The sequence below is a fragment of the Balaenoptera physalus genome, assembly GCF_965194825.1.
Source record: "Balaenoptera physalus genome assembly, chromosome: 1".
Taxonomy (NCBI): domain Eukaryota; kingdom Metazoa; phylum Chordata; class Mammalia; order Artiodactyla; family Balaenopteridae; genus Balaenoptera; species Balaenoptera physalus.
This window is the reverse complement of record NC_138882.1, coordinates 116,490,546-116,503,664: the sequence shown is the minus strand read 5'-3', so window position 1 is coordinate 116,503,664 and position 13,119 is coordinate 116,490,546. Positions and strand designations below refer to the sequence as shown.

The window sequence follows — 13,119 nt, the reverse complement described above, 5'->3', positions numbered from 1 at the left end:
ACTTAAGCATATTACAATCATGCAGCAGAATATGCCCATATGTTTTCAAATATTTGAATTAGAGTTTTAGGTTCAATATTTTCTTCTAAGATGGGAGGGTTTTTTGTTTTCATAAAATTGGTTAACAAAAAAAAAAATTGTTACATATAGACACCCAGTAGTTTATCTGGAATTAAGTACATCTTCAGTGAAATAACCCCAGACTGATGAGGCTGCTTGGTAGCAGTGAGACTGTGGAAGGAAAGAGACAGCATTGTTGGTGCAGGTAATTTTCACCCTGAACATGGTGTGTTTGTTTTTAAATTTTTAAATCCTTGTCCTATAGTTGCCAAGACTTCCATCTCTGCTATGGATGTGCATGTGTACAGGGTCTGTGGATTTGAAGCAGCAAAGCACTATGTGCTGCAAATGGCTCTCCAGTCCAGGTTTAGGAAAACCTTGTATGCTTGCAGTTCTGTGATTCAGAGCCTCAGCCAACATGAGCCCCTGCAGATGTCTTCTACTCTGGTGTGGACGGCAGTGTTCCTGGCAGTCTTGTGGGTTCGACAGGACCCCTGGGCACAAGAGCATGGAGTGGGAAATATCCCAACTGTAGTAGTGACAGCCTCGTCCTCCTGGACAAGGGAAGGAGCAAACATCACAGATTTATTTCTTCCACACAAAATCAGTTGGTGAGGTTTTTTACTTCCTTTCATTTTATGAAAACAACATAGAAAGTCAATGCAAAATGGGTTTCAAACTAAAATACACAGAAATCAGGAAATACAATTTTCTAAATAGAGTGTAAAATATGTCTCATACACTACACATGCCAGAATTTCCTTGTGGCAGGCAAATTCACTGAAGACAAGATCTGCAGTGTATCACAATGCAGTGTGGAAACCACAAGTGTGACTTCCCTTTCTTTTAATCTTAATTGCAATACTATAGTAAATCTGGTTTCAGATCAGGCAAAGTGTGATCTATATGTAGATCTTTTATATAGTCTATGACTGTCTACATGCAACCCAGCCTATAAGACTGATTTCTAAAATTAAGGGGAAATTTTAAAAGAAAATCTTTTGACAGTGGCTTTTCTGTTCTCCTCTGGCCATAGATTTGGGGTAGGCTGTTTTCCTACTGTCCTGCCAGTTGTTCCCAAACCTCACTGGGGCCAGGAAATGAACACAAGTTAGGTTTAAGATGCTAAGAGAGACTTTCTGCTTGGGACCAGCCTGAAGACTACATTTCCCACTTTGGAACTAACACCCACACACTCCTGCTGCAGTGAGAGAAGTAGGCATTTGGAGAGAGCAAGAAATTCTGTGGAATATGAGGTGGGGGGTAAGATATACAGAAAAGACGGAGCTTTTCTCCCATTATCCCAAGGGGGAAAAAAGTCAATAACAATACATAATTGTAAAGAGTAAAGAACCAGCCTAGGTTAATCTGCTAACTGGTCCTGTTCTCAATGTGTAGAGAGAACATCCCCTCCACCTCAACGTCTCATTCTCAATGCCTGACTTGTAGAAAACAGGTCTAAATAGCTCTACACCTATTTTCTAGAGAGCTCAAAAGGCTGAAGGCATTGTTTAGATTCAGATGTCCTGCAACTAATGTCAGTCCTTTGCAAAACAGGAGGTTCTCTCTGACTGGAAACAAAATAGAATTGGAAATTCCTGAGCAGGTAGTTGCAACGTCTGGACAGAGATCCTGGAGGAGAAGCTTCCAAATTTTGCCAAGAACTAGGAGTGTCTGCATCTGAAAAGAGGAGGGGGGAGGGCAGTGCTCTTGGACTCTGCGTGCGGAGAATACTCATGTGAGTATATGTGTGTGGGTAGGCGAGAGATAGTGGTCAGGGCCTGACTGTATCTTCGGACTGTAACCTACACAACAGGTGGGATTAGATCACTAAGAACACTTCCTGGGGGGTTTCTGGCAGTTTTGGTAATCTTGAGGTACCTTCTGCATGGCTTTGGAATTTCAAAGGCCAGTACTCTGCCTGCCCTCCATGGTCACCCTTTTCTATGGGAGAAGAGCATCTCCCAAGGAGGAAGCCAACTTTTAAAGTACACGAACACAATCCCCATTCCCTGTAGGCCTGAAGAGAAATTCAGCGGGGTAGCACTTTCCTGCTTTCTGAACACATCACGCACCAACTTACCCAGGGCGCTTCAGTGAGGGCAGGCAAATAGTGGGTCAGGGAAAGGAGATACAACCTTAAAACAGAAATAAACAAGTATTAGTCTAGCCTCTCCTCCTTACCCTGGTCCTTCCCTCCCTGCCTCTGCTCTTAAATGGCTCCTTTTCCAAGGAGGAGCAAGGTCTGTTTTCTGATGTAGGGCCCCAGATGCTCTGTTGCTGCAACTTAATTTTGTCATTGCTTCTTTTCAAAGATTATTTGGAATGAATTGTTTCTTTTGTTTACTATCTAACAAACGACCTCTGCTAATCTTATATTTTATCTCTCTAACATATGGAAAAGCTATTTATTCTAGCCAATCACAATAAAGTGAAGAAAACCCCATTTTATGGAAAAGTATATATCACTAGTCTGTTGATCATTAAAGATATGATTACCAGTGAAAACCCTCTGAAGGTGGCACATTTATGCTTCCAGGAACAGATGGGGACACGCATTTTCCTTGCAAATACTTTTGAAATTGCTCTACTGGTAGCAGTATAAAAATGATATACAGATGCCAGGGCCGGCATGGCCAGGATGAGTGCGCCAGATTTACACAGTAAAGCTTTCACACGCAGACTGTCAGTTTTGATTGATCTCTACTATACCTCAGGAACTTGTTGACTAGGTAAGGAAACAGTGCAAATAATTCACTGCAGCAAGTCAGATAATTCACACAACCAATCGGTCTGCTTCACTTTCTGGCTGTGACATATGAGCCTTCCCTACAAGATGCATCATTTTCCAGCTTGAGCAATATTCAATGTCAGGGAAGAAAAGGTATTAAAGCCACACAAAAGGTGGCGGACTATCGCAGGACCGAAGTTGTTTTGGTAACGGAGGCCAGATCCTGCTCTACTCTAAGTCCTACCAGAGCATTCAGGCCCAATTGTCATTATCATATTGATTAAAAAAAAAAAAGTTCATCATAGTGCAATTTTAGGTTTAACGCCAACAGATCGGGAAAGAGCAAAGAATTATCCCACAAAAGCACAACATTCTTACCACAGGGACGTTTCCCTGTTCCAGTTCACTGATGGAGTTGATTAAGTTTAAATGAAGCAGACACTGGATAAAAGTAAGGGTATTGACCACTGGGCACCTCGATCCCTGCTTGAAAGGACCTGATACATGCAGAAAAGCAAGATTTGCTAAATGCTCTAATCTTCAATCAAATCTTACATCAGTACAGACAAAGTTTGGTAATGAGAGATTCAATGAAGCATGCGGGAGAAAGAATTAATCCTCTTGGTCTAAACTGGCTTCAACTTTGAAGCTTGCTCCGGAGGAAAGACAGTTATCTAAATGCTAAATAAGAAACTTATTGTACTTTTCATGGCATGCTAATCTTTTGTCTATTTCATCTCTATTATGCGTATGCTCCTAGATTGCAGTTGTCATGGTGATCATATCAATCTACGCTCAGGGGATGGTGGTGAGAAGCCAGGCGCGGACGTGGAGATCACCCCCACGCAATCCACATTTCGTAAAAAACAGAGCAGGAAGAAGTAAGCGGGCACCTGACGCCTTCCCGGCTCCTTCTCACCAGGCCTGGCCGCTCCAGTCAAGGGCTAAGAAGCCTTGGGCCTTCCTGTGCCATTCCAGGCGAGGCCCCCTCCCCGAGGCTAGCGGCATTTGGTAATGGTGGTAATGGTGGTGGGGAGGGGGTCAGGCATCCTTCCTACCCCAAACTCCTTTCTCCTTAGCGGTTCCCAGCTTTTAGTCTAGAGGCTCCTCCCCCTCCTCACCACTTCCCCTTCCTCCAAGCGCTGGCATCTGCGTGTGGAGAGGCTGACTGGTGAGGGAAGGCAGAGAGGCAAGGGCTTGGACACTTGTCCGCCGCACCCTGCAGGCAGTGCCTCGGGGCGGGGAGCTGAGTCAGCAGACTCTGAGTGCAGCAGAGGAATGAACACCAGATCGAGAAGAGCGGCCCATGAAGCCCTGGCGTCGGGAGGAAGCTAGAGGGTCGGTCACCCGAGGCCCTGGCGACCAAAGGTGACTCTGGGCCCTTTATGTGTTTTACAAAAGTTGCCAAATTAAGACGGGATTATAACTGCTCGAGTCCTTGTCAGGGCTGAAAGGTTGGGAGCCTCAAATATGCCCCAGCAGTGTTGATGAAAAGCTTAAAAAGTAATAAAAGGGAGAAAAGAGCCAGGAAAGTAACATGTATAACTCTTATTAAAGAGAAGAGCCACAGAGAGGTTGTGAACTTGAATCACTGTTTGAACTTTAATTTGTTCATTAACAGGATTTGCCCCTCACTGCGAATGTTATTACTTCCTCTGCCGCTCAGCAACAACTCTGGGCATAATGAAAGAGTCTGGCAAAAAGTTAAATGCCTGGTAATTAATTCATTTAATTGAAAAAAGGGGGAAGAGGGAGAGAGAGGTCCCGCTGCAGGAGCACAAGGCAGAGGGTTTGGAGGAGGGGGCAAAGCTGAAATCTGCATGGAGGCCCTCTCCGAGGCCTAATGTCCGCCACCCATGCAGGAGGGGAGACCTGGTCTCTGATGAGGCTCTTTTCAGCAAATTAATGCCAAGAGTACCCTGAAGACCCTCTGCCCAATGCCACCTGTCCCTGGTCTGAACCTCTCCTCGCCGGGGTTTCAGCCAGGAGCTACTTTGGATGGTCTCTTAAGGTAGAATGGACACCAGAAATCCAAAATTAATATATACTCAAAAAATCTTTCATTAAAAAGTAGGGAGATGTTCTCTTGCTTTCTCCCCTTCCTTCTCTTGAAACAGGTTTCTCATGCAGTCTTGTTTCCAGGCTGGAGTGAAGAGGAGTGCCAAGAGCCGGATATAACCTGCTTGCTGGCATCTTCATCAGCTTTACAACATCAGGCTTGCTTTCTGCCCCTCCCACCCCAGCAGATGATTTCAATAAACTCAGGAGATGAGAAATGAAATACACTCCCTGCCTCTGCTCAGAAGCAACAGGACAGTCTGCTTTGCCTCTAACCTCACAGGGCCTGCCTTTCCCTGTGTCACTGAGCTCCTTCCTGTGTTGGTCAACCACCGCACACAGTCCCCTTACTCATGTACCCTCCTTCTGAGGAAGGCAGAGGTAGCCACAATTAACTACTGAGACACCCCAGATACCCCAGAGCTATCAGCACCACGTCGCCCTTACAGCCAAACGACAGAACAGCAAAATTCAGGAAATCAGTAGTAGGTCAGTTATCCTTTCCTACTTAATATGTTTAAGGCCCACGGCTGAACAATAGGCAGTTTCAGTTTCCTCACATTTTAAAAACTGGTGTCCATATAATCAGTGTGACTTTCTTTAGAAATACAATTATCTACCATGTATTCTCCCATTTCAATACTACTAGGGACAGAAAAAAGAGTGGTGAGGAGAGAATGAGAGACTATAAATGAATTCCCTAGTATCCAAAACCATTTCCTAGGTTTGTGTTTTTAATTAAATCACTTCTAAACCCCAGGGAGAAGACAGTATTTTCTCATCCAAATCACACTGTCACCAAATAAATAAAGTCATCAAATTACCACTTTGCTGGCAACATCCTCCCCATTTGACCCAATGCCACTTGGTACTAACAATCCTAACCTCAAACTCCAAACAATTATAAATGATCTATACCGTGCCTTCCAGAAAACCAGTGATAGGCACACACTCGTGTGCATTAACAGGAAGGGGAAAGGAGTTTTAAAAGAGGCTATTTTATAAGCTGAAGCAAGTTCCAGGGTTTATTTAGCATTAAAATTACTTCCCACCTTTTATAGTCCCTGGATATTGAGTGAGTTCTATTTTCCAAAGTTGTGGATCTATACTAATTTTATTCTGGACAACTGACACTAAATATTAAGGAGTCTACAAACAAAACAAAACATTCCCTCATTCCACACTGCTGAGCCCTAAGCTCCTTTTACAAAAGAAACTTTAAAGAGACCACACCAACCAGGTCTGGTAAACTTGCCACTATCCTAATCTAGACCCTTATCAGTTTACACATGCGTGAGTGAGTTTCTTCCTTCCTCCAAAACAGCCTGCCCAGTGCCTTGAGATTAATTTCTCTTAAACCCCCGCTTTACTCAAAAACCTTGATAGCTCTGATAGCCTATAACAGCCCCACCCAGCTCCTTAAACTGGCCTTTAAGCCTCCTCTCCACTCCCCCTGTAGGCACTAACTGGCTGTTTCTGCTTTGTTTTACACCACTAGCCTACACCAGGCAAGACAGCTCTTCAGGAAGACAGCTCCCCCACTGTCCCCTGAAAACACCACATGAATTATCTTCATTTTATTGAACACTTGTGAGGTGCCAGGCACCATGTTAGGCATTACAAACATTACCTCATTTCCCTTCAATTTAATGAGATATGATTATACCCATTTTAGGGCTGTAGAAACTGAGACTAAAGAAATTAAGGTACTTGTCCAACCAAGATCTCACAGCAGAGACAGGATTCTTACGCTTACCTATCTGACTTAAAAACTGGATTACTTTCCATTTGGCATACTCTCACCCCTGCTGTACTGTGTGTTCTAATCACTCGTTCTCCTTGCCATCTGGAATGCCTTCTCAACTCCAGTACACATATCTGAATCCCACCCAGCCTGCAAATCCCAGAGAGAAATTCCCACCTCTATCTTGAAATCTTTCACTACCCTCCTAGTCCTTGGCAGACTGCTGAAACCATTCATTATCTGCAGCTCTTACTTGGCACTCCTATTCTCTGCCCTGTACTATTGTGGCAGTTTTCATTTATTCAGTCCCTTCCAACCATACAGTAAGCTCCTTGAAGAGGGAAATTCGCCCTATATTTCTTTATATTCCTCGCTCACTCTCCAGAGCCTAATAATAGCTTCCATTTGTTGAGCACCCTCACGCACAACAATCCTAAAAAATAGACACTGTTATTATTGCCATTTTGCAGATAAACTGGGGCTCAGAGGGATTAAGAAACTTGCCCAAGCCACTCAGCAAGTAAGTAGCAGATGTGATATTCAAACACAGACTGTCTGCATCAAATGTCCCTTTCTCCTTAGCCAACACATTGTACTGGCTCAAATACAGTCTGTCTTACACAACGTGAATTTATGAAGTGTCACTGTGTGGAGGATACTCAACAAACCTCTAGAAAATATCCTCTAACCATGACTTAAGACAAGGGCACTGTTTTCCTCTTCAGCAGGATAGCCTCTGAAACTCAACAGAAGAAAGGATAAGTGTATACATCCCAGACCACCCCTTCCATTCTCCCCTCCTCTCTAGGAACCATGCCCCCTGTTGGTGGGAGCCAATAACACCACTGTCTGTATCTGTACTGGTGTTTCTCTGAGATAGAGAGGTGGATTACCCTGCCCCAAGCAGCATCTACCTTTTAAATACACAGAGGAAAGTAGGGGAAAATGAAAGATACAAGTGTTAATTTTTTTAATGGTCTGCAAGGGCTGGGAGGTCTTGCAGTCTCTGCAGCAAAAATGGGTTGTTGCTGTGGGAAGAATAACAACTGCAAAAAAAAAAAAATGTTCACAGCTGACCAATTAAGCCAATAAGTGGAACTCCATCTAGCTTCTTGTTCCAAGACATGTAGGTGGCAATGGGGATTAATAAAATCTCTAAGATAAGAACTTCTGAGAGTACAAGAATCAAGGCCTGGAAGCCTGGCTACTTTTCCCCACATGGAGATTGTGCCTTCAGTGCCAATGCTAAAGACCTGGACCTGATAGTATTAAGCAAGCTAACAGGTTTCTTTATTTCCCACAGGTCTTCAGGAAATGTTAAAAAAAAATTCTTGCAATGGTAACAGGGTACTTCCTGTGAATTCGAGAAAGGGAGAATAATGACTATATGATGACTTGTCTCTAGTACCCATGCGAAAACTAGTCTATTCTCCTAAATTCCCAAAGATAGATTTCCATCTTCATTTATATTTTGGTTTAAATATCTGGACAGCTCAAGGGCTACAGCCCTTATCTTCACCTACAAAACCCATGTTGTGGCACACAAAAGCTTGCACATGCACAGCACTTAATAAACCAAGTCGTTCCATTTATTTCATCTCAGACAAGGCTCAAAACTACCCCTTGAAGTAAATGTATTATATACATTTTGCCTATGAGAAAACTAAAATTTGCTTCAAGTAACACAATTGGTACATGATAAGCCTAGTCCCCACTCCTAGTCAAGGATACTTTCCCAGTTCTCAGGGCAATTTCCTGCCACTTCTATATTCTGGATCCACGTGTGAATTCTGTAAATCCAAAACCAGGAACCTTTCTATCTGAAAGAGATGGGCCTCAAGCTATACCAACCAGACTTCTATTATAACTACCTGGCCATACTAAGAGTTCCCCCACCCTAATCCTGAAGCTATAAACACTATATACAAAATTTAATATTTAGATTCAAATTAAGAAATATTTGGATGGTTCTTAAATCTGTAGAATATGAGCAGGTGCAATGATTGGGCTACCCATTCCAAAAGAAAGGCTAACATCACTGCTACTTGTTTTTCCACAATTGTCATTATTTATTGAGGATGTGCTGGGTACCTGACACTTCCTTATACTTGTAACATATAATTGAGGAGCCGTTTTATCTGCTAACAGACAAACAGTCTTTTCCCCAGAAAAGACCTGGAATTGGATCTGTCCACCTTGTTCACTGACCTTTTAGTTGGGTATGTAACTCTGATATCCTGGGCCCAGCAGGTCCCCTTCCCTAATTTCTGAGCAATAATCAAACTCATCAAAGCAGACAAAACTCAAAGTTCCAGATCTTATAAATGGGTGAAATAAGGATATTCTGTCTCAGCTCAAACTTGGTTAATCTCCATATCCAATCTAACTGTGGGGTGAAAGAGAGGAATATATTTGATGATTTGGGACTGTTGCCCTATTTCTTTGTCTGCTAGCTGACCTTCCCTCTGTAAGTGCATCAGCATTTGCAACATTCAGTTTAAGCAGGAAGGCTCTTTCATCTTTGTCCTCTGGCCTTGATCTCTCCTGATAATTATAGCCTGGATCCCTGCTAATCACTAATGATCCTGTGGCCCTCTATATAATACTAAAGGTATTAGACCTGAATTCTTAGAAGAATTCCTACTCAGCTAATTACATTCTTTCTGCTTTTCTTGGTTCTCCATATAGTCTCAGCTGGAGCCGAATTTGAATTATTCCCTCAGATTTTAAATTATTTGCTGGTGGTTTTTGGAAACTATTTCTTTTTTTAAAAAATTTTTTATTTATTATTTATTTATTATGTTTATTTTTGGCTGTGTTGGGTCTTCGTTTCTGTGTGAGGGCTTTCTCCAGTTGCAGCGAGTGGGGGCCACTCCTCATCGCGGTGCGCGGGCCTCTCACTATCGCGGCCTCTCTTGTTGCGGAGCAGAGGCTCCAGACGCTCAGGCTCAGTAGTTGTGGCTCACGGGCCTAGTTGCTCCGCGGCATGTGGGATCTTCCCAGACCAGGGCTCGAACCCGTGTCCCCTGCATTGGCAGGCAGATTCTCAACCACTGCGCCACCAGGGAAGCCCTGGAAACTATTTCTAAACTCTTCTCTTAGATGAATTCAACTAATTATGATTCAAAAGCCCCATGACCTACCTCTTTCCATCTCCCTCTCTCTTTACCTTGAGTGTCTTTCTACCCCATCTCCCATATTCTGGTCTTGAATATCATAAAGAGTTTAAATTCAATGAGGAGGGAGTTTCATAATTCTGTATTTTGCACAGCATATAGCATATTGTTAGCTTACAGCAGTACACAGTAGTTCCATTACATATATACTTTGGGGTCTCTATTCACAACCATCTACTAAAAATGACGAATGTTTTATTCCACAAGTTAGACTTCACCTACAGTTGAAGGATCACTGAGTTTTTTTGACAATGGTGAATGCCTTGCTCACTAAACAGAACACAGGTTAAGTTTGATTTCTTAATTGAGTATGATTCCTTTGTATTTCAAGGAATGTGGAGCACCAAATCTATAGAACTATATATGGCAATCCTGATTTTAGCCCATGACATCTTGGATTTTTCCTACCCAAGCCCATGTTCTAGAACTTAACAGCTTTTGTTATCATAGCAGCAAAATTGAACTCTCATAAAATCCAGATCAACCAAATTCTTGACAACATAGTTTTCTGAAGTAAGATGTCTCTATACTGCATACCGATGTACTAGAGATGTATATGATTGTTAAATTAATAATTCATTGATAATCAAAGAGACTCTACAAGCTCCAAATGCACACTTTTCTTAAGAGTTTTCCCTTGGCAGCTACTTTTACTCCAATGGTGCTGCCAATGTTCAAACTATTCTTGTGTAATGACTTTAGAACTAGTTTAAAAGCTACTCAAGAAAGACATCTAATAGTCTTTCCAATTGTTTTGACCCCCAAATTACATTACCTGACTTGATCACCCACCTAACTCTTCAGGGCACAGAAGGTCTTTAAAGGAAGATGACTTACTGCCTCCAAGGCTTTTTAACAAGATGTGCTGTGGGTTCTGAAGAGTGCCCAAATGAAGAGCTTCAAAATAGGTTTGAACAATGGCAGCGATGGAAGCATCACTGCAATAAGCGACAGACTTCCAAGATGACTAGTTGGATAGGACACTAAAATGTATGTGTAAGTTCTGATACAGTGGACTATATTAGTTTACAGTCATATCTTGGTTACTTAGTTATGGCCCTACGGCACAATATTAGGGTTAAGGATAAAATTATTCTTAACATCTTCCATTATTGCACTTCACAAAATTTTACACTCTTTAGGTGCATCTTACAGATGGCATACAAAAATGTCTTGATATTCAAGGACCTAGGCATTGTTTAGGATGAAACTACAAATAATTGAGATAAACATCTTGGATGTTTTTCTCTGTTTACCAAGCCAATGAAAATAAATTTTAAACAGGTGTACTTGTAACTACTTGAAATGTGTTTGTCTTCTTGACTTAATTGTAGGCAATTCTTACTTCAGGTTGGGGAAAAAAAGGGGTATGCGGTTTTGATTTTAACTAAAATTATAGTGCTTCACTCACATAACAAAAGCCAGTCTAGCACACCATATAAGAAGCAAGACCTTTTAAGGAAAACTTTATATTCTAAAATTATTAAAAGGACATCATAAACCCATTCAATCATGCAGGTCCTTTAAACTTTGCTTTGAAAGTCTTAAGGAGAAAAAAATATGGTACTGTGACTAGGGCATAGGCTGGAGAAAACTTTCTTATTTCTAATTTTTCTTCCCTTACCTTACTACTTGAGAGAAGTCAATACAATTTTCCGTTTGCATAAATGAAAGGTCAGCTTTTAACTCTTTTATAATAATATTCCTTGAGCCAGAAGAAGATATATTTTCCACATTTTAGTTACATTTCAACAATTATGTATTATATGCCTATAGGGCTCATGTTCAATGGCAAAGTGAAGTGGACCTGTAACAGATAATGAATAAATAGTTATTGAATTAATGACTGGAGGAAAAGAAAACCATACCTTGGGTGAACACATGCACAGTTCATGGTAAAACTAACTCCCACGGGATTTGGTCCATGTAAATACAGCTTCTGACTATTACATAATATCAAGCCTAAAGCGTCTGCTTAGATTTGGATCACTTTAGATTTCAGAATTCAGTCATTAGGACCCTAGCCATACTTTTGAACCTAATCACTTGTTTCATGTGACTCCTGATATAATCAAAGTCTTTAATACCCATGAGTAAGTAGTAACCATTAAGACCGGAGTTTTACAGAAAATTTACCTGACTTCCATACCTGAGCTAAATGGATCATTTCACACATTCAGTACTTATGCTAAAAGCATAAGGTTTCTCATTTAAGCTAGCAGACGATTATCTTTCACAACAGAGGCATAAACATAACCAGTTACCTCACTTTTCCAATTATTCCAGTTTTAGAAGATGTTTGTTCTCATAAATAGAGCTCTATCACTGGCTTACAAGCACTATTTATTTGGTAGCACATATAACACCTTTGTTCCTTGGTTTATGTGATAGAACAGGACTAAGACAAAACCGTCCTCCCTCCTATGGGGACTTTTGTGAGTACCTTGATAAATACCTACAAAATGATAAATGCTACTACCTCTTTCAGCATTTTGAAAGATGTCAACCAAACACAAAATATTTTTGGTGTGTGAATTAAAATGCCTCTTACTGATGGTCTCAGATGTTTCCTTGTAAGATAGCGTGTCAAGAACTGGCTTATATATTATCCGTCCTCCAGACTGACATCACACTTCATAATAGCTTGGTATGATGACTGCTGTCAAAATCGCCTGCAAGGAAACATCCGTGCCCTAGATTGACCTAATTTATTAGCATAACACAAGACTAAAAACCGAAGAACACCATGCGAAGCCTGACTTCAAGCACACGGATAGGGGGGTCTGCTACGTGTGGGCGAAGGGCCTCAATCCTTCTCACGCTCTAACTTAGGAAGAGAATGAAAGTTGCCTGGAAGTCTCGGGGGGCAGGGGAGGAAAAGGCCAGATTGGCAAGTGCCCGCGACAGGAGGAGGAAAATACTGTTTTTTCAAAGTCGAATCCCATCCAGGGATAGGTTTCTCTTCTCCTTGACCACCACACGACGGCACACACCTTGCGGGAAATGAAATGCAAGCGAGGGCGCGGCGGCCTCCGAGGCGGCTGGGGAAGCCGACCCAACGGAGCGGGGTCCGGGGACGGTACGCTCGGAGTGGCCTCGGCCGAGCTCTCCCGCCGGCGTCCCCCGCAGGGCTTTTAGGCCGCGCTCTCGCCGCCTTCCACAGCGCGTAACCCGCCGCCCTGGAGACCCCGGCATCACCTCGCGGCGCCAACCGGCCCGGCCCGCCCTCTCCTCGCCCTCTCCTGGGGGGGGCCGGTGGGCGAGGCTCCCTCAGAGGCTGCGACGCTCCGCACGCGGCCCTCCGCAGTTGCGGCGTGAGAACCAGAGCTACCGGGGCTGCGGGCCCCAAC

At 42.7% G+C, this 13,119-nt stretch overlaps 2 long non-coding RNA genes across 4 annotated transcripts in view; both read right to left on the bottom strand.

Annotated features, from left to right (window-relative positions):
- The window catches only part of LOC309636613, a 657,692-nt gene that overhangs the window by 616,125 nt on the left and 28,448 nt on the right, over positions 1-13,119 (bottom strand). The gene's annotated exons all lie outside the window — the stretch shown is intronic.
- The window catches only part of LOC309636563, a 34,754-nt gene that overhangs the window by 21,257 nt on the left and 378 nt on the right, over positions 1-13,119 (bottom strand). Inside the window, exons 2-4 of one of the 3 annotated variants that reach the window (XR_014250073.1) lie at positions 12,321-12,462; positions 11,394-11,576; positions 2,144-2,198 (exon numbers count right to left, since the gene is read on the bottom strand). This is a non-coding gene — a long non-coding RNA (uncharacterized lncRNA). Of the gene's footprint in view, positions 1-2,143; positions 2,199-11,393; positions 11,577-12,320; positions 12,865-13,119 lie in introns of those variants that run through there. The other 2 variants (XR_014250074.1, XR_014250075.1) reach the window with 2 other exon arrangements.